Below are 22,029 nucleotides of genomic sequence, written 5' to 3' on the forward strand. Positions count from 1 at the left end.
TCTGTCTCTCTGTCTCTCTGTCTCTCTGTCTCTCTCTCTCTCTCTGCCCCTCTCCCACTTCCTCTCTCTCTCTGCCTCTCTCAAAAACAATAAACATTAAAAAATTAAAAAAAAATACCATCCAACCCATAGTACTTTGTGTGCTATTTTTAGCTCTGCCATTGTTTAAAAAATTAAAGAAATTAATAGAAAACTGTCCACTTCCACTTTAGAAAGTAATTCCAATAGCCAGCCATCTATCTATTTCCTAAGCAAGAACTGTCAAATAAACAATGAGAGGGGCGCCTGGGTGGCTCAGTCGTTTTAGCAGCCGACTTCGGCTCAGGTCATGATCTCGCGGTCCGTGAGTTCAAGCCCCGCGTCGGGCTCTGTGCTGACAGCTCAGAGCCTGGAGCCCGTTTCAGATTCTGTGTCTCCCTCTCTCTGACCCTCCCCCGTTCATGCTCTGTCTCTCTCTGTCTCAAAAATAAACGTTAAAAAAAAAAAAACAATGAGAAAGCAAAGTAAAGCAAAATATTTTCCTGACTCCCCAGTGTATATACACCCATACACAGTTTTTAGCCTCCTTCTCTGCTTTATCAATTTCAATATAGCAAAAGTGCTCTATATGTTCCAATGTATTCTTTATTATTCATAAGATCACCAGATTTTGTGTTTATGTTCACAACTGTATCTCCAATGTCTAGAATAGAACCTAACATAGAAATAAAATGAAATAAACATTTATTTACTCTATCAGATAACAGCAACAAAATTATTTTCCATACCAGTTAATAAATTGTCTCTGATTAAATAAATTCACCAAAAGAACGTAAGCCTCAGAGTAAAAACCTTTATATTCTGGAATTTGTGGGACCACATATCATGCTTTGCTTCTCCTTTTTTATTCTAAAAAAAAGATTTCATTTGTCGAGTTATTTCCCATTCTGATTTGCTATTGCATCATTCATATATACAAACAAGAATTAACAAATATTTGAGTAGAACCTGCCATATTAAAAAAAAAAAGATGAACGTAAGTCTCTTCAAAAGTAACAAAGAATATTGAAAGAACAGAAGATAATTTTTTTATGTTTTCAGGTTTTTTCACAGAGAAATTAGAAAAATATAGAGTATCCTTAAAACAAAAATGCAGTACTACCAAAAAGCACAGAAAAAAAGAAGAGTTCTTAGAAATTTAAGTACAATTTTCAATATAATTGTAACTATATGCATAGAAGCCTGAGTAGTAAACTTGGAAATATTTTCCAAAATTGAACAAATATCAAGGGGATTAAAAATAAAAAAGGAGTGATAATAAAAAAGTACATTAATTCAGGATGCTAAAAATGGGATTTATGGGAGTTTCAGAAGGAGAGAACAGAAAAAAAGATAAGAAATTTATCATAGAAACAATATGAGAGTATTTTTAAAGTGGAATGGACATATGTATGTGAAAATTGAGAATTTTACCAAGTTCCAAGCAAGGGAAATGGTATAAGACCCATATTTCACACTTGAACACACGTTGAAAAATTTGTCCATACTGAGGAAAACAAAGGAGATCCAAAAAATAAAAACAAAATAAAGACAGAGATCTGGTATTTGATACTTTGGTTATTAGAACACAATCAATACACCCCTTACAATTTTGAGGGAATTAGGTATGCAAGTCAAATTATCAATGTGTAAGCAATGTGATACATTTACTGATATGCAAAATCTCAGAAATTTTACTTAACAGAGAAATTTGCTCAGAAAGTCATAGGAAGAAGAATGTAAATAAAATAAAATAAAATAAAATAAAGTAAAATAAAATAAATAAAACAATAGTTAATAATAATAACAACAATAATTGATCCAGGAAACAATTGAGTTCTGACAGATGGGTAAGTGAGGGCCCACAATGTTATCTGCACAGCTGGACTTGAGAGTATTATATCCAGACATGTTGAAAGCATCTTCAGGAGGGGAGTCTTGAGGGAAAAAAAAAAAGGCATTCCATAAGCCACAGGGTATGCTTGAGAATTTTGATGAAATTTTGGTTATGATTAAAAGACAAGGCAGGGGCGCCTGTGTGGCTCAGTAGGTTGAGCATCCTACTCAGGATTTTGGCTCAGGCTGTGATCCCGGGGCTGAGCTGGGCTCTGTGCTGATAGCATGGATGATTGGGATTCTGTCTCCCACTTTCTGCTCCCTACCTCATGCTGTGCATGTTTGATCTCTCTCTCTCTCTCTCTCTCTCTCTCTCTCTCTCTCTCTCTCAAAATCAACAAAGAAACATTAAAGAAAAAAAGTACAATGCAAAGATTAAAAAGAATGTCAATCAATATGCTAGAAAAAAAAACTACACAAAAAATGATTTTAGTGATCTACTTGACTAAGTGAACAATATTAGCAGATTTATAAAAATATGTGTAAGTAATTATTACTTTTCTTCCCTTAAAGTAAAGTCAAACTACAGATGAAGTATAAAATATTTCACTGTGGCACAGAACAAAATGTAAATATGATTGACTTTAAAATATGAAAATAAATATACAATTTTAAGAGCTTGGAAGGTTAAAAAGGGTGCAAGGAGGAGAGGTTATAATAAGAATAAAATTATAATTTCTTTGTATTAAAAAGTGGGGACTCAAGAACTGCCATTATGGTGAAGGAACCAGATGTAAAGTTATACATGCCTTACTGAAAGTTACATACTATATTGTTAATTGTGTTAATCTGCTATAACAGAAATCCAAAATGTCTTGGCTTAACAATATTGACAGTTCTCATTTTCTCTTTCTCTCATTTTCAGTAAGTCCTGAGGATAATGGTCCAAGTGGATGCAGATTATCATTGGTGTTCCAGGCCCTTCTCTGTGTTATGCCCTTTTTAGGGCTTGGGTGTCATCCTAAGACTACGAGACTACTTCATGGCTTGCCAGCCATATGGGGATCACCAACTCTAGCAATCATTTGAGCAGGAAAAAGAGGAAATAATAAGAGCAAAAATAGACACCTGCCTTATAGGTAAGTCACCATCATTTAAGTAACCACCTAAATTTCCATTCCACGACTTGTACTTACATTTCATTATCCCCCACCCAACTAAAAATTCATTATTTTTGTCTGGGAATATTACTACTGCAGTTTAATTTTGCTTATTTTGTTTTAGTTTTATAGAAGAAGGGAAAGTGGTATTGGGTATAAAATTAGTCATTTCATCTATATAGTGATAATCAATATAATAAGTAAAACTAGGATTTTAATGACATTGGGCAAGTGATCTAAACTCATTCATCATTGTGGGAAGTCAAGACTCATGAAGCAAATAGGTCAGTTTACATTAATGCAGGCCATTGTTTGAGGACCGTGATTCATTTTACTAGAAGAATTAAAATTGTAACCAGATATTCAAAACAGTTAACAACTTGCCCTTCAGGAAACCATCAAAACAATTACCATGACCAATCAAAATTATGCCAGCTGAAACTAGCATGTACCAGAGCAACATCAGTTTGGAGAAACTTATGATCAGTGATAGTTCTACTACACTGTTACCTTTAAAAACTAGTAGAGAAATAAGCATCGAATTAGGAATCAAAAGAACCTAGATTCATTGCCACTCCCTTCAACTAAGGGTTTCTCAAATTGAGCACTGTTGACGTTTTGTGCCATATAATGATGGCTTGATGGAGGGAGCTGTGCATTGTTGGTTGTTTAACAGTGTCCTGGGCCTCTACCTGCTAGATTCCAGTGTCATTTCCCTCTAGTTGTAACAAAAATGTCTCCAAAGATTGCTAAGTGTCTCCTGGAAGTTGAGAACCACCACTCCACCTCTCAGCTATGAAAATAGAGATAAACTAGTAAACCCCTGTGGGGTTAATTTGCTTATTTGTAGAAGAGGACCAGTAGTACCTACTGGACAGGGTAGCTCTGAGGACTAATAAATAATGTAAATAACAACAAAAAATGTAAATAGAAAAATGATTGCCTCTGAGGCACAAGATCGGAGACAGATGTAGGGAGAAAACTTGTCACTTATCATTATAAGTTGATTATTGCACTATTTGACTTTGCTTTACTAATATTATGAATAATTTAACTAAAAAGGGACCATTTTAGTGATTTTCCCCCATAACACTAAACCACTACCTACACACAGTAGGATTTTGTGGGGGATATCACTGATATCATAGATGAGCTTAGGGGAAATCACAATCTATAATATCAAAACTTTTGAAATATAAAACATTTTTCAAGAACGAAGTGTGACTCTCCATATATTCAAGACTTTTTTTAAGGCCAAGGAAAGTTGAATAACTTAAGTTTATTCTTTTATTTTTTGATCTAATTTTAGGCATTTTATATTATTGATGATGATATAAAAAAACCTATTATCACAATATGTAGGTGCATTGCAATTATACATAGTACCAATGCTAATGGTCATGTCAATTTTATCCAAATAATGTTAAGTGGTATTAATCACAGTGGATACTTACACCTGACTTTTGTAGTAATGCCTCTTTTCCTACCCCAATGAAAAGAACTTTTACCCAAAATAAATATTTTCTTTTATGGAAAGATCGACTCCCTCTGCACCCCCAACACCTTTCCCATCTCCACTGCCATCACTACACAGTTACTACATTATTTTTCATTAAAAAAAATATTCAGGGAACCTGTGAGTTCAGTCGATTGAATGTCTGACTTCAGCTCAGGTCATAATCTCATGGTTCATGAGTTTAAGACTTGTGTCGGCTTCTGACAGCTCAGAACATGGAGCCTACTTCAGATTCTGTGTATCTCTCTCTTTCTGCCCTTCCCCTGCTCACACTCTGTCTCTCTCTCAAAAATAAACATTTTTAACAATTTTTTTAAAATTTAATAAGTATTCATTTTTTAGGGGTTTTTCGGTCAGCTATTTAATTACTATTGCTTTGCTTATGGTCTGTTAACAGTACATTTCTGTAAACACACACACATACACACACACACACACACACACACAAATGCATGGAAATAGCTTTTCTTTCTTTCTGTTTCAGTAATTAAAACAGTTAAATTGTATGAAAGTTATCTTTTCGTTAAAATATGAAAAGAAATTTAGCCAAGTATGGTTCTTTTTGTGAATTGTTTCTTTGAGGTTTTCTCACAGCCTTTTGTTTGGAGTGTCAGGGGATATTTATATCTTCTCGGTCAACTTTGAGCAGCAGACTTAAAACTAGGTATGTCTTATTCTCTCAAACTTTCTCTATACCTGCTTTTTCTGTAGGTTTCCCTGTCTTGGATAGTTGTTCAAGATAAAGGGCCTGGTCTCATCTTCAGCCCCTTTTTCCTCTTCACTTAGATGTGGTGGAAACAAACCTACTCAGTAGCTTCTTTTAACGCTAGTCTGATGGCATACCTGCTTCTGTTACCCCAGATTAAGGTATTTATGAGGAACCTTCAAAATTATTTCACTTCTAGAATGTTGCATTGCTTTGGAATTATGGAAGATCCAAGTCAAATCATGCTGCCCATCATTCAACAAATAGAGAGTGAGAGTCCCCTGTGTGCCAAGAAATTCACAATAGTGAGCTGAACTCAACAGCCTATTCCTTGCCTTCATGGAGGTTAAAGATGCTTTTAATTTCTGTGTTACATTTTATCATCTCTGCCAGGCAGTAGTTTTCAGAGCCTATTGTGTACAACTGTGACCACTTCTTAATTTTTTTAAGTTTATTTGTTTATTTATTTTGAGAAAAAGGGGGGGGGGGAGGGACAAAGAAAGGGGGAGAGAGAGAGAATCCCAAGCACAGATTCCAATCTTAAGAGAGTAGAGCGTGATGCAGTCCTCGAACTCACGAACCTTGAGGTCATGACCTGCACCAAAACCAAGAGTTTGACACTTAACCCACTGAGCCACCCAGGTGCCCCCTTTTTATAATTTTTTTAAGTTAATTTATTTTGAGAGAGAGAATGAGCAGGGGATGGGGCAGAGAGAAAGGGAGAGAGAAACTGTGACCATTTTTAATACAGTACAGGTGATTTATTTGTTTGATTTTATTTTTTACCCATTTCATTGCTTCCTAAAGTTTCTCCTCACCATATTTCTGAACCTTGTCTCACCTTGACCCTTCAGAGAGCATGTTCTTTTATACCTACTTAGTTATGTGACAACTTCTTCTGTTCAGTGGTTTGCAAGTACTTCTGGAACCTGGTTCATTTCCTTCCTCAGTCTTTTGGTTTCCTTTTGGCACTAGTTTCATTCTTTTTGTGTAAATTCCTCAGATAGCCTTCACGAATGAGTTTTGTATACTGCAGACTGTGCTGGATTTTGTTGAGCCAGAAGATTAGACAGCCATCATGGAATTTCTTTCATGCAGCACTCCCCGATTTACAGACCTCTATACGGAGGAGCCTCCACATTCATTTTGTATTTTGGTCCATGCGGTAAGTAGTTCCTGGAATAAACTGTGACATGCATAATTACCTACATATTCAATAAAAATTCCAGACACTATATGACTTAGACTAGTTTGTGTCTTTGTTGAGAGTTTTGAAAGATAAATTCTGAATAAGAAAGAAGTGTGATTCACCATTTATTCTATTTGTTTTGAATTAGGTCAGGCACTGTAGTGTTGTACTCTGATTTTTCCATATTTTGATATCCCAGACTATATGCTTCAATATTCATTTAATATAGTATATTTTGTAAACAGAGTGAATAGTATTGAAAATGTTATATTTGATGTTCTTGAAATTTCACAATGACCTCTGAACCAAAGATTTGTTGATTTAACAGATATAAATATGTGGGAGAAAAATCTCATATTTTATAACTTTCATTTTATGTAAGAAAGAGGTACCCATTATTTTAAGATAATTCATGTGATTTTTATGCATTTTAAAAGGCTGCAGGTAACTGTAGACATGGTTATTTTAAGGAAAGATTTTGATTTCAGCTGTCTATTACCCACACTCAGAATGCACCAAGGTCTGGCTACCTTTGAATGCCCAGCACTAGGACACTTTCCTACAGATCAAAGTCAGAGTCTAAATTTTTAAAGCAACTTGCTAAGTATGCAGCCTAATGAACTCTGTTGTTTCATGCCTATAAATTTTTACTGCTATTTCACTGACACCACATTCTGCTCTTTCTTGATTTATTAATTTCTATCTATTCCAATTTCTTTCACCAAATCACCTTAATTGACTACCATGCCACTATGGGAAAAGCATGTACTTACCTTTCCAAAAGTTCTCCTTCTGAGTTCTGATTTTATTATACTGCTATTATAGTCTGAACAGTGTATACCTAATTCATATATGTGTTTAAATTAGTATGTATATTTTCCCAGAGGAACACTGTTAATATAACATCTTGCTGAGTTTGTTTTATGCACACAGATTTCAATTTTTTTTTTTTCAACGTTTTTTATTTATTTTTGGGACAGAGAGAGACAGAGCATGAACGGGGGAGGGGCAGAGAGAGAGGGAGACACAGAATCGGAAACAGGCTCCAGGCTCCGAGCCATCAGCCCAGAGCCTGACGCGGGGCTCGAACTCACGGACCGCGAGATCGTGACCTGGCTGAAGTCGGACGCTTAACCGACTGCGCCACCCAGGCGCCCTATGCACACAGATTTCAAAATGTATTTTATAACTCATCTTGTTTATACTGTGTGGGTACTTTGAATTTCTTCACATGGTTTGGTATATATTTTTTCTAACTGTTTAGTCTTGTTATGCAATAAATTAATGTTAAAAGGCAAAAAAAAAAGGCGGGGGAAAGGGAAAGAGCTTGTCTGGAAAAGGGAAAACAATAAACCTTATTTAGGCAACTCTTCCCCTGTCAGTGTCTATTAAAGCTCTATGCTTCTATTGAAAGGGTTTCTTCTCTGTGCCCCTTTCACCAGTAACCTTTTCAGTCTTCATCATTTCCTTAAAGAATATTTCCCCTTGTCCCTTGCTGTCCTGTTGAAATTTTGATTATAAAGATGGCATTTCCGTTTACTCTCATAACCAATTAGCCAACAACAACAAAAAATATACATTTCACTGGATTTTGCATTATAAAAAGAAATTCTGGGTGTTGCAGCACCCCACTAACACCTGTCAAGTCAATTCAAGAGTAATTTATTGAGCTTTTTTTTTCCATTTCTAACTCTGCTCCTGAGTACTCTGTGGAATACCAAAAATATACAGAAGAGAAACTCCTGCTCTAAAATAGTTTGTGTGCTAGTATTGAAAGTATGGCATACATACAATGCACAGTTAAAGAATAATTAAGAAATGGGTTAACAAATTAATGATATTCTGGTAGAGATTCCTAGGAAACAGAATTATCAATGTGGAAATATCAGGGAAAGGTAAAACATAACAAACCACCAAATGCTCGTAATTTTTCCCATGTGAAAAACAAGTTTCAATGAATAATATTTTATTAATCCTAAATTATTATCAAGAGTAAAAGGCATGGTAATTTCAGATTTATTAAAAAGTAAAAGAGTGTGCATATTAGGAGTTGATGATAAAAAAGAGTTGATGAGATAAAAGAGTTGATGAAATATTTTGTATTAATATTTGTGTTGTAATATTTGTAAATTTGTCTTTTTGGTGTATTAATGAGTCAGTCTAGCCCATGGACTTAAAGTTTAATTTGGCACATCAATGTGTCTAAAACACTCCACTCTGATATATTTTAACCTCTTTCGCTCCCACGTATGATCTATGCAATCATGGTGGCTTCTCTTTCAAATACATCCCCATGTTATCACATTTTACAGCTTCTAACACGGCCACATTTGACCAAACACCAACCATCATCATTGGGCTGCTACAGTGGCCCTGTAATTGCTCTCAGTTTTCAAACATCCTAAGCCAAAATCTGTCTACCAGGACATAGCCAAAGTGACCTTCTTAAAACCCAAAATAAGTAAGTTGCTTTGCTACCTAAATGCCTGCAAGGTTTCTCACTCTGCTCATCATAAGCTCGAAACTATTTACAATATCCCACCTTTATTGCCCCTGCCTCCCTCTCTGTTTTCATCCCAGGGTGCTCTTCTCCTCACTCATTACTCCCTAGCTACAGTGAGATGCACGTTGTCCACTGAATGCCCTGACCTCTAATGGCCTTTACATCTTTACAGTCCAACAACTGCTGTTTTCCCTGTGTAAACACATCTCTCAGCAGAACAGTGGTTATGAATATGGACTCTGAAGTCTGATGTCCTGGTTAAAGGCCTAGTTTTGACACTTACTAGTTGCACGACTATGAGAGTAACACCTAATTCCTGATACTCTCAGTCTATTTCAAAAATGAAGCTAATGTTTATACCCACTTTTGAGAGATGTGATGAGGGTTAAATGATATTATTTGTGTAATGTGCTTATTAGAAAGTGGTGAAGTGAAAAAAGTGGCTACATGGAGTGTGTCATTGTTACCTTGTTTATTGTCATATCTCTTCTTAAATATCATCTCTATAAGTCATTCTCTACTTTTTATAAAATAGACACTCTCTACTTCTTCTATTTCCTTAACTTGCTTAATTTCTTTTCTTGTAGCATTACAAGTATCAAAAATTATAATATTTTCTTACTTGCCTGCTTGTGTATTATCTGTTTTCACTTCCAAAATGTTTTATGAGCACATGGCCTTTGACATTCTTATTCAACTAGTTAAGGGAGAATTGTCTAAAACATAGTAAGTATATACTAAATATTTGTAAATAGAAGAGGATAAATTGGAGTTCTAAAATATAGCTTCAAAAATGTTAGTGATTTTTTTGTTTTCTAGCCAGTATTCCGCCAAGCACCGACCTTGTGAGATGTACAAAGAATCACAAAATGCCATAATCCAGGTTATATTTTCTCTGCACTGATTAAATCCCATTCTTCCAAAAGAGCAGGTGAACCAATGAAGATCTTTTTGTTTACATGGTGTGATATGAAGCAACCTGAAAGTTCTACCTCAACCATATTACTACCAGGCTTAAAATACCCACTGTTTGCTTGATGCTTCATCTCTAAAAAGTCTCTACAGGTTAAGTAAGGTCTGTGTTGCTTATGGGAAGCGCCCCACAGATGCTTTAAAAATATTTTTAATGTTTATTTATTTTTGAGAGAGACAGAGGGAGAGCAGGGGAAGGCAGAGAGAGAGGGAGACACAAAATATGAAGCAGGCTCCAGGCTCTGAGCTCTCAGCACAGAGCATGACACAGGACTCGAACTCATGAACTGTGAGATCATGACCTGTGCCGAAGTTGGATGCCCAACCAACTGAGCCACCCAGGTGTCCCACAGATGCTTTTAGAAGGAATAATCTGTGGAGTTGGCACTCTAAATATGATGAACATAATATTTTAAATAATTAAGGAAAATATGAAACATTATACAAGGGCAGGACCCAAAGAAATACTTGGATTTGTCTGGATATTTAAAATATAAAAAAATTCAAACTGAAGTTTTTTAGTGTTGGTTTAATGCTTACATCTCTCACTGTGCATAATAATGTCAAACCTGTACCTGACTGTTTCAATAATAATTTATGGTTTTAATCCAACTTCTTCACAAACAGAATTTTCCAGTATTCATTAATTATAAAAGAAAAACAAAAAAGCTAACCACTGAGTATAGGTTTTGCATTACACATTCTGTTCATGTTGCCTGCCATCACTTACTATGCTGGACATGTCTCTCTGGACTCTGCTGTGTATTAGAACATGTAGAATATTTGGAATTGAATCTCTACTTTGTCAAATGTAATTTAGAGTTTGTTTGTGGGGTCTCATTTCAAGAGTCTAATTAGAGATGGTTCCGAAAAATAAAATAAGCTCCAGCTAAAGACATGAGTGATTTGTGGCTGAGTACCACAGCCATTATTCATGGGTTTGCTGGTGTTTGAGTTGTTACCTTGTCGTGAATTTTTATTTTTATTTTTAATGTGCTCTTAATTGAAATAATTTCCTTCTCTCGTAAATACCCACTTAGATGGCAAATAATTTTCCCAAGATATGGAAAATATTTGAAGTAACCTTAAAGTTGGTAAATCTGATTTCATTATGGCTGGGTAGCTAAGTTATTGAGCTAATGAAGCCAGCATGATCCAGTGATCACAGAAACTCCTTGACGTGACACAGTCATTGGCTGACTCTCCTGGTCTACTAAAATTGATCAACTATGTTTATTTGGTGTTGAGAGAAATGAGATAAGAGTTTATGGATGGGCTTGTACAATTTAAAGCACTCATGAGTGGATATAGGATGAGATATGAGACAGAGTATATCACAGGTCCTCTTCATTTGGTGTTAATGTTTCCAAATAGGTGTATCAGTGAACACTTCAATAGTCCAGAGAATGTAAGTCCTCACAGGTTGATACTCTCTCCTTTCATCTGAAGGAACTGAATTACACAGTCCTCAAGGTGGGGGAGGGGGGGGGGAAGTTCACTGCTTTCTTGAGCTGCTAAAAACATCTTTTTTAAAAATTTTTTTTAATGTTTATTTTATTTTGAGAGAGAGAGAGCATGAGCAGGGGAGGGAGAGAGAGAGAGAGGGAGACAGAATCTAAAGCAGGCTTCAGGCTCTGAGCTGTCAGCACAGAGCCCAATGCGGGGCTTGAACCCATGAACCGTGAGATCATGACCTGAGCTGAAGTTAGAGTCTTAACCAACTGAGCTATCCAGGGGCCCTAAGAACATCTTCTTAATTAGGGATGTACCACCCTGTGGACTCACCTAGCAAATACCTTGCCTTTGACGAGTTAACTTACTACTTAAAAGTCAAAGCCAATGAGACCATACCTGTGTTATCCACGTCCACCTAACACTTCATTTCCACCCGAATGTGAGTTAGTTAGCTCAACTTTATGCCAAAGTCCAGTTTCTATTCTTCATCACACTCAAAGCTTCATAGCTTTCTTCAAAGCTTGAAAGTCTTCAAAGCTTGTCATACAAAAATATTAGATGTGAGAAGAGGGCATTTTCATTCTGGATCACAGAATGGATGAGAGGAAAATAAGAAGCATCATGGAACTAATGAGTTTTATCATACACACCATTAAAAAAAAGGTTATTTGCCAAAGAGAAATGCAAGTGGGAAATAAAAAGGAATTGGAACAAACTTTATGAGTTTCTGTAGCTTGCACTGAACTATGAAAAAAATGGACAAGTTCTGAATAGCTGGGGGAAATTTAAATTAAGAAAGAGGGAATTCTACTAATTACTGAAGATGCTCATAACTGAGTTTTCTGAAGGTCCTGGAACAGTGATTCTCAGTTGGGGCAGACATGAGCAAGGCCTCCATGTTTACTCAAGAACACTGTGAAAGTGAGCCACTCTTTTTGAAGTAATTGTGTCCTATCCTGCAGTTCAGGCAAGATAGAGAGGAAATATTAAGAATCACTAAGCAGGAGACCATGCTTTCTTTTGAAATCTACATTTACCAAACAAATAGTGGGTCATTGAGCAAAGATAATTTTTTAGAAAAAATCATTAACCCACTACCTTTTACTGGTCAGTAATAGCTGTGGATTTAATTCTCATTTTTCCAAACAATGAGAAGACTACAGTAGTACCTGAACACATAATGATGAGATTAATTCTGAGGTTATTTCCTTATAAACAGACTCTAGAACTCATAACATTACTTGAGAAGAAAATGCCAGTTAATATTATTATGTAATATTTGTGCCTCTTACTGTCGAACTACACATGTCAATTTGCTATTATCCCTTTCTTCTCTTACACCTTCTACCTTTTCTTCCTTATGAGTTATTCTATGTTTTTCCTTAAAGAGGACCAAAACACCCTCACCTACCTCCACATCCCTACCTTGGCCATAAAAGAAATAGAAATAAAAGTGGTAGTGTATCAGGACAGAAACCTGCTTCTCAGTTTTGTTGTATGCTAACCCATACGCTCTAGCCAACAGACTAGCCACCCTCAGTTGTTAAACTGAGAGCCACATAACAATAAGAAATAGAATTTCAGGTGCATAAGGTGAGCTGGGAATAAGTTGGCAAAAGGAGGCAAAGGGACAGAAGCTTAAAGAGAAATTGGTATTTCCCAAATTAAATGAAATGAGTCTAGAAAAAGATTATTTCTGGGTCTTACACTGCCTTCGGTGGCAAGAAACAGTTAATGCTTATTTTAGAAATAAACTCCTAAAGGGATGTGCCCTTGTCTGGGAGATAAATAACTATCTTGAAGTATGTGCCTGAATTATCTTTGCCCTGCATCTCAGTGGGGTTACCAAGGTATCTACTAGCTTGAATTTACCTCTTATTTTAAGTTTCCTTTTGTCAGTTGACCAACTTAACCAGTTTTCTTATGTTTCTTTTCTGTCTGCCCTCCCTGTCACTTCCATTCACAAGTATAATACTGAGACTGATCCTGCCATTTGGTAGCTTTTAAGACCATGTTTTAATGAAAGTAAAGAGAAAACTGCTGTAAATAAGTAACCTCAACAATACAGTGAGTTCAAAAACAGTTATTTCTGTTTTACAACTTCAAAAACCAGTCCTAATCCTAATCATAATCCAGGATTCAGTTTTTATTCATTTTGAAACTCTGCTCTCCCCAAAGCTGTTGCATCCCATGGGAAAGGAAGGAGGATGAGCCAGGCCACATTCACACCTTATATATTGATGATTAGTCAGAAGTTACAAATATCACATCAGCTTGCATCCCTTAAGACAACATTTAGTCAGATATCCAAATCCAAAATACAAGGGAGGTCAAGGAAATATTGTCTTTTCCTGGGAAGTCATGCTTCTAGCTAGAATTCTGTTGCTATAGATTAAGGGTAGAACAGATTTCCTTGGGCAGCCAGCAGTCTTTACCACATGTTTATTTTTGTAAATCTGTTTATGTTAATGATTTTCTAAAATTCACTACATATATGCAGTAGTTATGTATTGCTACATTTAAAAAAATATCCCAAAACATAATGGCTTAAAACAAAACATTTATATATATATTTTTTTTTCTTTCATTTTTGAGAGACAGAGAGCGACAGAGCACCAGGAAAGGAGGGGCAGAGAAAGAGAGGGAGACAGAGAATCAGAAGCAGGCTCCAGGCTGTGTGCTGTCAGCACAGACCCTGACTCAGGGCTTGAACTCATGAACTGTGAAATGGTGATCTGAGCCAAAGTCAGACGCTTAACCGACTGAGCCACCCGGGTGCCCCCAAACAACAAAACTTTTTAACAGTTTCCGAGCATCAGAATTCCAGGTCCTAGCTGGCTCTGGCTCAAGGCTTCTCATGAGGTTACAATCAGGCTGTTGGCTGGAGCGGTGTAATTTATCTAAAGCCCTTCCTCAGGTAGCATGAGTCTAAGATTGTGCACACACATGGCAGTTAGAGTCCCCAGTTCCTCACCTGCTGTAGACTAGAAGTCTCAGTTCCTCTCCACATGGGCCTTTCCATAGAGTTCACGAAACTGCCTGAGTGTCCTATGATATGGAAGCTGCCTTTGTCAAAGTAAGAGAGAAAGGCTGGAAGGAAGAGGGAAGGAGAGGAAAGTCAGGAGAGAGGAGAAAAAGGAGAAGAGGAAGAAGAAGGAGGAGAAGAGGAGGTAAGGGAGGAGAAGGAGAGGGAAGATGATGTAGAGCAGGTGAAAGAGGGAAGAAGTGGAAAAGGAGGTGAGAAAGTCTAAGATGAAAGCTATAGACTTTTAAACCCAATCTCAGAAGAGACACTCTCACTTCTGCCCTATGCTGCTGGTCACACAGATCAACCCTGTGTGGTAGGGTACAAGGTGAGAAGGGACTGTACAAGAGTGTGAGTAGCAGGAGGTGTCATTACTGGGAGCCATCTTAGAGCCTGGCTACTGCATCTCTCAATGTTTTGATCTTTCTCTGTGTAGTCTATAATGAGAAATTCATTAAGTAGTGTTTTAAATATAAGATATTCAAAGTATGGTAAGATTTCTAAAAAAACCCAAATATTAGTGTTCAGATAATGTTTTTAACGGAGAAGAAACCAGAATATTGGGTCGGTTTACCACAGCTAGTGGAACAATCACAGTCTTTTGCTACCAGTGAAATACATATTCCTCAATAATGCCACATATTTCCTGATTTCATTCTTCCTTCAAATGCTAAATATCATCTCTAACCTTCTTTGGGTTCAGTGACTGAGATACAATAAATTAATTTGTTCTAAGTTATTAATGGGTTCCTTTCCTTAAAAACAAAACAAAACAATTATTTTCATGCGAAGTAGTTATTTTTAAAGATCTTTAAAATCTTTCACCAAAATCCATACAAAGGGTATATCAGGTGATTTTTTTATGTTATGTTATTTACTTATTTATTTTAATTTATAGTTTATTATGTTTCCTTTCAGTGGCGGAAAGATCCTTTGGCACCTTGCATATCACACAAATCTGCCTGGATTAATATCAGCTTTGTCATTTGTCTCATTTGTGATAGAGGGTAATGAGGTTTCACTGGAATGTGAATTATACTGTCTTTAATCAGGACATAACAGGTAATATTGTTTCTAAGATACAAAACAGTACTGGAAATCAGCAGACTTGATTCTAGTCCTGACTATACCATGAAGTAACAGGGGATACAGGGGATAAGTCATTTAACTTTTGGTGGCCTCAGTTTCCTCATTTTTAATTAAGGACTTTAGTGTAACCATTCCTTTAGATGACTTCTAGACCTTAATTCTTTTCAATGATTATGATTTTTGGCCACTGAACTTCCATTTTATCAATGTCAAAATATGGCAAGAGATAGTTGTGTTATATGGATGAATACAATAAAGAATGTTGACAAAGTCACATAGAAATTATTTCTCAGTCCCAGATTATGCAAAACCCTGTACTCTCCACAGCTCACCATTTTCATTTGCAAAGTAAGGATTGATCTTTAATCCTTTTCTGACCAACTTGATAGGTGGATTTACAAGGAACTAATAAAACTGAGTCTGAATAAAGTTCAAGTACTGAATGATTAACAGTGAACTGGGAAAAATACAGGCCTAGTGGGGGCAGGCCATTTAATGTTCTAAATAAAAATCCGAGAGAAGTATTATCTATTTCCTCTTTTCTCAGGTTTACAGACCTCTGTCTACATTGTAGCAGAGTCTGAGAAAGTTGAAAAAAGTACTTGCAGGATTTTTCCTGCTTAATCTGGTTTCCAAATACTTAATATTGAACTTGACCTTAACATAGAAGGTATTAAAACCAGATTTAGCTCACATTGAAGAATATTTTTCAACCTGTCTCTTTTCTTTGCACTCACCTCTTCTCCATCTGCTCACACATTTTCTTCACACTTAATGTGGCTGCGTTTTTTTCCTAAAGCCACTGTACTAGTAATGGTCTTTCTAAAACCCTGTATCCTATCTAACTCTCCACTGTTTTTTAATTTGTAATCTCAAGCCATTTACCTCTGCCCTCATCATCCTGGTTACTATTCTTTAATTTCTTCATCACTTCTGTTGCAATTTATTTACACGTGTAATTTCATTACATGAGTTGTTAAAGTTCTTCAGGGCACTTGTTTATATTAAAGATCTAATTACGCTGTGTGGCACAGGTTGCCCATTCAGACTCAAGTGCTCTTATGGCACTTGCCACTTTATCCTCTGTTAGGGAACTGATATTGTTTCAAGATTACATCTTAGAGACTTTATAAATTATTCTGAGAAGGGTGATGGACAGCAGATCAGGAGACCTGGGTCCTATCCCAGGTTTTACCAACACAGATCACTTTGGTGTATTTCTTTCAAGTTCACTCCAACAACACTTACTGAATACATATAACGAGCTACGCTCTGTACTTAAAGTACGGGATATAAAGAAAAATGACTGTTCCCTGACCTACAGACACACATGTAAAGACAGGATGGAAACAGAATGCAAAAGAACAATGATGGAGTCTTGTTCTAAGGACCACAGTAGCACAAGAAAAGTACAGATACAGTCTAACTATAGAGTAGAAAGCTCTCAAAGAGTAGGTCACAAATGACCTGAGATATCATTTGTAGATGAGCATCAATTTGTCAGGCAAAAGGAAAGAAAGAGTCAGATAAGATAGGGTAACATATGCAGGAATTAGAACAAGTTGTAATGTCTTGTCAGGGTAAATAAATAATACAGATTGCTGAGTCCTCCTCCTGCAATCAACTCCACTGAAACTAGAGAGGAAAAAGAGAAGCATGAACTTTAGAAACTATACAGAAAAAAAAGGCAGATGGGTATCTTGACTTAGTATGTGTTCTTGAAGTGAAATAGGGAAGGATGTCTGCAGCTGAGATCTAGGGGAAACAGTAGAAACTCTCCATCCTTTTGGGAGGAGAGTTTTTAAGTTCAACTTTTACCACCTCCTGGAGTTGCTGTAGAAGTGTCAGTACAGGCTGTTCTTTCACACAGAAATCATTAGCCAGGGCAGTCCTTTGGATTGGGGTGGAATTAGAGTCTCCCAAAGCCTTACTAAGATGAGGAGGTGATGTCAGCTGCTCAGGATGGCCTTTCTACTCCCTCCCTTCCAAGCACACAAGTCTATGTCAAGAAAGCCTTCAGATTTTCAGAAGGTTCAGGTAGATTACAACCTACTTACCTCCTTATAATTTGCTATTTCCTGATAGTGAAAAGGTGAGCCCCTGACTAGAGCTTTTCTTCCATACTTGTGCCTGAGATTCTCTGCCTTATAGTTCATCTCATTGTCCTTTCACTCACCTAGAAGGACCCAGACTGATGTGTGAATTTTTGCACCTCCCACCACACATTAGAAGACATAGGAATGACACAGAGTAGTTAACTTCTTCCCCTAAGGTCACAAGGCTGGACAGTGACAGTGCTGGGCAATGGACCAGGGAATCCGATTCCAAGGCCCATGTTGTTATACATGTATTACACATATTAACATATGCAGCCTTCTGCGTATGGAGAAAGTGGGCACATGTAAAAGCTTCTCATATATGTACATTAAAGCACAGCCTCAGAGAGATGACTTCTTAAGCTATCTGTTAACCACTTGGGCATATTTGAACATCACAGCACTTATTCGTGGCAGGGGTCTATGGGAGCTTCTCTACTGCAATCCAGGAGAAGGAATTAAGTAGCTACTACAACAGGGGAGACACTTGGCCTCTGAGTTTGGACATCACTTTTTGAAGAAAATCAGCTGTATATTAAATTCTCAGGGAAAGAATAATAAGGAAGGAATTAAGCCTTCTAAAGAGTCCATGCACTTAAACTTATTCCAGAAGCATCAAGGAAACACCAGGTTGAATGTAACAAGCTGCAATGCTTACCATCCTCTCTTTTATATAAATTAGGGAATTCAGGATAAGATACTGACATTAGGGATGGTGTTCTCAGAATGAAACATGGATTAGGCATGAAAACAGAAGGTAATTTGGAGCGTATGGCAAACCAATATCCAGTTCCACAGTGAAGCAGTCTTTATAAACAGGAAATCATCTAAAATACCAAATCCCTCCTGACTCCATAGGAGGGCACAAAGGGTCTAAGAAGATAGAGGAAGAGGGATTTGGAGGTTTTACATAAACAGTTGAGTCAATGGGATGCAGGAGAAAGCATTCTAAAGGAAATTTGCTGCTGAATCTGTAGGTATGAAAATAGCCATTTTGAAGCAGAGCTTGTCCAAGCCTGTGTCAATCAAATTTTTCCTGGCCGGCTGCCTAGGGACTGTGTGCCAGGTTCATGGATTGTTTAAGACAGTCCTAACCTTTAAGTCATGAGTCAAAGGAAGCAGGAAAACCTCTATAAACAATCTCAGAAAATGAAAATACAAGATATTGTAACTAAATGTAGATTTTGTCAAAGAGGAAAGTGTCCCACATCCGCCCTTGACTTAAAGTAATAATTGTTGAAGAAAAATGGAGTTGTAGCCTCAGGTTGAGATGCCTGATATCCAAATGTGTGGGCACAAGAGCCTGTGTGTTTGATTCACAGTTTTTCTGTGATCCAGACCATTTCCCTGCTATTAATCTGAAGTTAACATACAACTCACAACCTCTGCTGCAGGCATAACTTACCTTGTTTGTTGTTAGTTCTTTTTCTCTAAGAAATCAAAGCAGGTCCAGAGGTTTCATTTCAGTGCTTCAGGCGTTCCTGGAGCTCTCACCAGGTATTTGTGCTAAACTCCATCCCCACTAAATATGACTCTCCCTTTCCCTTCGATCATCCCACCCCTTAGTTTCTGGTCAGATGTTTTCTAAACTGCCCAATCTGAGTCACTTTTAGCACTCAACAAAGAAAGGGAAGATAGTTTATAAATTGTGGCCACTGATTCCTCTTTTTATTCGCTATCATTGCAGTCCGCCCATGATTGGATGGATGTGATGGAGGTTAAAGGCAAAGGTCAGAATTCTTGCCCAACCAAGTTGCTTTAGTAAGGATTTCTCAGAAGCAGGTTGGTTCTGTTGCGGCAGGGGGTGGAGGTGGGGGGGGCGGATTGTGCTGTTTTGTTTTGTTTTTTTTTAACAAGGACTTCCCTGAACTGGGAAGTTTCTCAGCATTCAGCTCCATTCAGTCCAGCAATTATTGAGATTAGTGAACTTATATCATATGTCAAATACCATGATAGCCACTTAAAGACAAAAAACATAAAAATAGCATACTGACTCTTCAAGTTATGATCTTCTAGTAGGGGAATGAGTGATGCAAATAATTATAAGATAAGGCATAATCCAATAAGTTCTGTAATATAGGAGAGATGTGGAGGCACTGAGGGAAACAGGCTTCTTTATACTAAGAAAATCTGGCAAAGATTTTAACAAAGATAGAAGAAAGGGAAGATTGGGTAGGGTAAGCAGAGAAAGAACGGGAGGTAAAGAACATTCCAAAAAGAGTGGAAATTATAAATACAAATATTGAAGTTTGTTCATGTGTGTTTGAGAAACAGAAAATAGTCCAAGTGATTGACTTATGAAGGAAAATACAGAGAAATGACTGGGGGCCACCTGATGCGTTTACCCTTGTCCTATGGCCTTGAGCACCCCGGTTTGGAATTAAGTTTCTCAACTGGTCCAGTTTGTGTTTTAGTCTAGCTTCTGTGAGTTGTGCACCTGTCTAATGAAGTGGCCCTGGCTAAATGATTCCTGGAGTCTTTTCTCACCTAAGGCTCATTGGATTATGCAAGTGTCATGGTAGATGGAGAACACTACAAGTTGTTTTCTTTGGGATCAGTAGTTTTCTTGATGATCTTTTTGTTCAGAGTTGTTGACTGAGAAAGAAGTCTTAAGGTAGATCTATAGTCTGAGCTTAAGTTTTCATTTATGTGTGAACAATTATTTTGAGCAGTCACTTATCCAATACATATTTAACTGCTTCTACATACCAGGATGTGTTCTAGGCAACAGTAGTAGAATCAGAGAGACAAATCTCCTGCCCTCTGAGGACTTGTATTGCATGCATTTGAAGAAAAAAATAGAATGATTATTGGATTTCAGCATAATTTCACTAAAATGTTATTTTTATGTAACCTTGTCTATAAATTCTCATAAGTTTAGTATCTTGAATTATAAAATGTGTTTAATAAAACCTGATTAAAACATGAGGTTTTACTGAGTTTTATATTCACCATAGATGCAAAATATTTTGCATGCTATGGAGTGTTTTACAAGACTAAGTTATAATTAATAACAAGGTTACTCTAATTTTTCTGTTTTTCAGGACTTCTTATCCTGGCACACTATGGAAATACGATGCAAAGTATATATTAAATTCAGAAAGGTAATTATTTTTAATAAAGGGAAAAATGAAGAACTGTGAGGTAGAATCTCATGCAGGTGTCTAACATAGCATAGTGGGTTCTGAATTATTAATGTGATGAGAATCCAACTGTTATCTCACATGGTTCAGTCTGCGCCTTAAGGCAATAGCAGAAAGGATAAGAGATTGAGAAAAAATAAGGAGGATAAATTTAGTATACTTGAAAGAGATTTAAGAAAAAATAAGAAGGATAAATTTAGTATACTCGGAGCCTAATTAAGTATGATGACTTGAGGGAGAAAAAAACTTAGGGTGGTTATGAGCCACTATGCTAATGGTAGCATCATTGATCAGTGTAGAGAATACAGGAAGAAAAGCAAACTTAGGGTTCAACAATATAATTTCAGCTCAAGCCACTTTGAGTGTTAAATGCCGTATTAATATCTATTGTTACATAACATGATCCAAAATTTTAGCAACAACAAACAACAAATATTTGTTATTCACACATTTTGTGAGGTTCAGGAATCTGGAAATGGCTTAGGAGAGTAATTCTGGCTCAGTCTGTCAGGAGTTTGCAGTAAAGCTGTGGAGCAGGTCTGTGCTCGAGTTCCAAGCTCCTTCATGAGGCTATTAACAGATAGCTTCAGTTCTCATCATGAAGACCTCTCTATAAGACTGCTCCTAACATGCTTTTCTTCAGGGAAAATGATCAGAGTAAGAGGAAGAGGAGAGATAACTCAAGAGAGAACCTACAAGATTTTTAAAAATTTTTTTAAATGTTTGTTTATTTTTGAGTGAGAGAGTGACAGAGCGTGAGCAGGGGAGGGCCAGAGAGAGGGAGACACATAATCAGAAGCAGGCTGCAGGCTCTAAGCTGTCAGCACAGAGCCCGACGCGGGCCTTGAACCCACGGACTGTGAGATCATGACCTGAGCTGAAGTCGGATGCCCAACAGACCAAGCCACCCAGGTGACCCAGAACCCACAAGAGTTTTTATAATCTTACTCTCAGAAATGATATGCCATCACTTCTGCTATAAGCTATTGATCACAGAGACCAATCCTGAATATAGTGTTGAAGGGAACCACACAAGAATGAATAGATCGGGAAATAAGCATCATTTTAGACACTGCCTACTGTAATTCAGTTAAGGATGTTCAGAAGACTGATAAATTAACAGATGAGATACTGTGAAGGGCAGGGAAGATCAGGGTTAGAGATGGAGATTTGAATATTTTTGGCATATGGGTGGCAATTAAAGCCCTGAGTTTAAATGAGATGGCCAAGTCAAAGATAGTAGACCAGTCACTCTCACAAGAGTGTATACAAGCCCCACTGCCCATTCCAAGTGAGCCAGAAGAGTGGGGGCGATGGCAGA

The sequence above is a fragment of the Neofelis nebulosa genome, chromosome 9, assembly GCF_028018385.1.
Source record: "Neofelis nebulosa isolate mNeoNeb1 chromosome 9, mNeoNeb1.pri, whole genome shotgun sequence".
Lineage (NCBI taxonomy): Eukaryota > Metazoa > Chordata > Mammalia > Carnivora > Felidae > Neofelis > Neofelis nebulosa.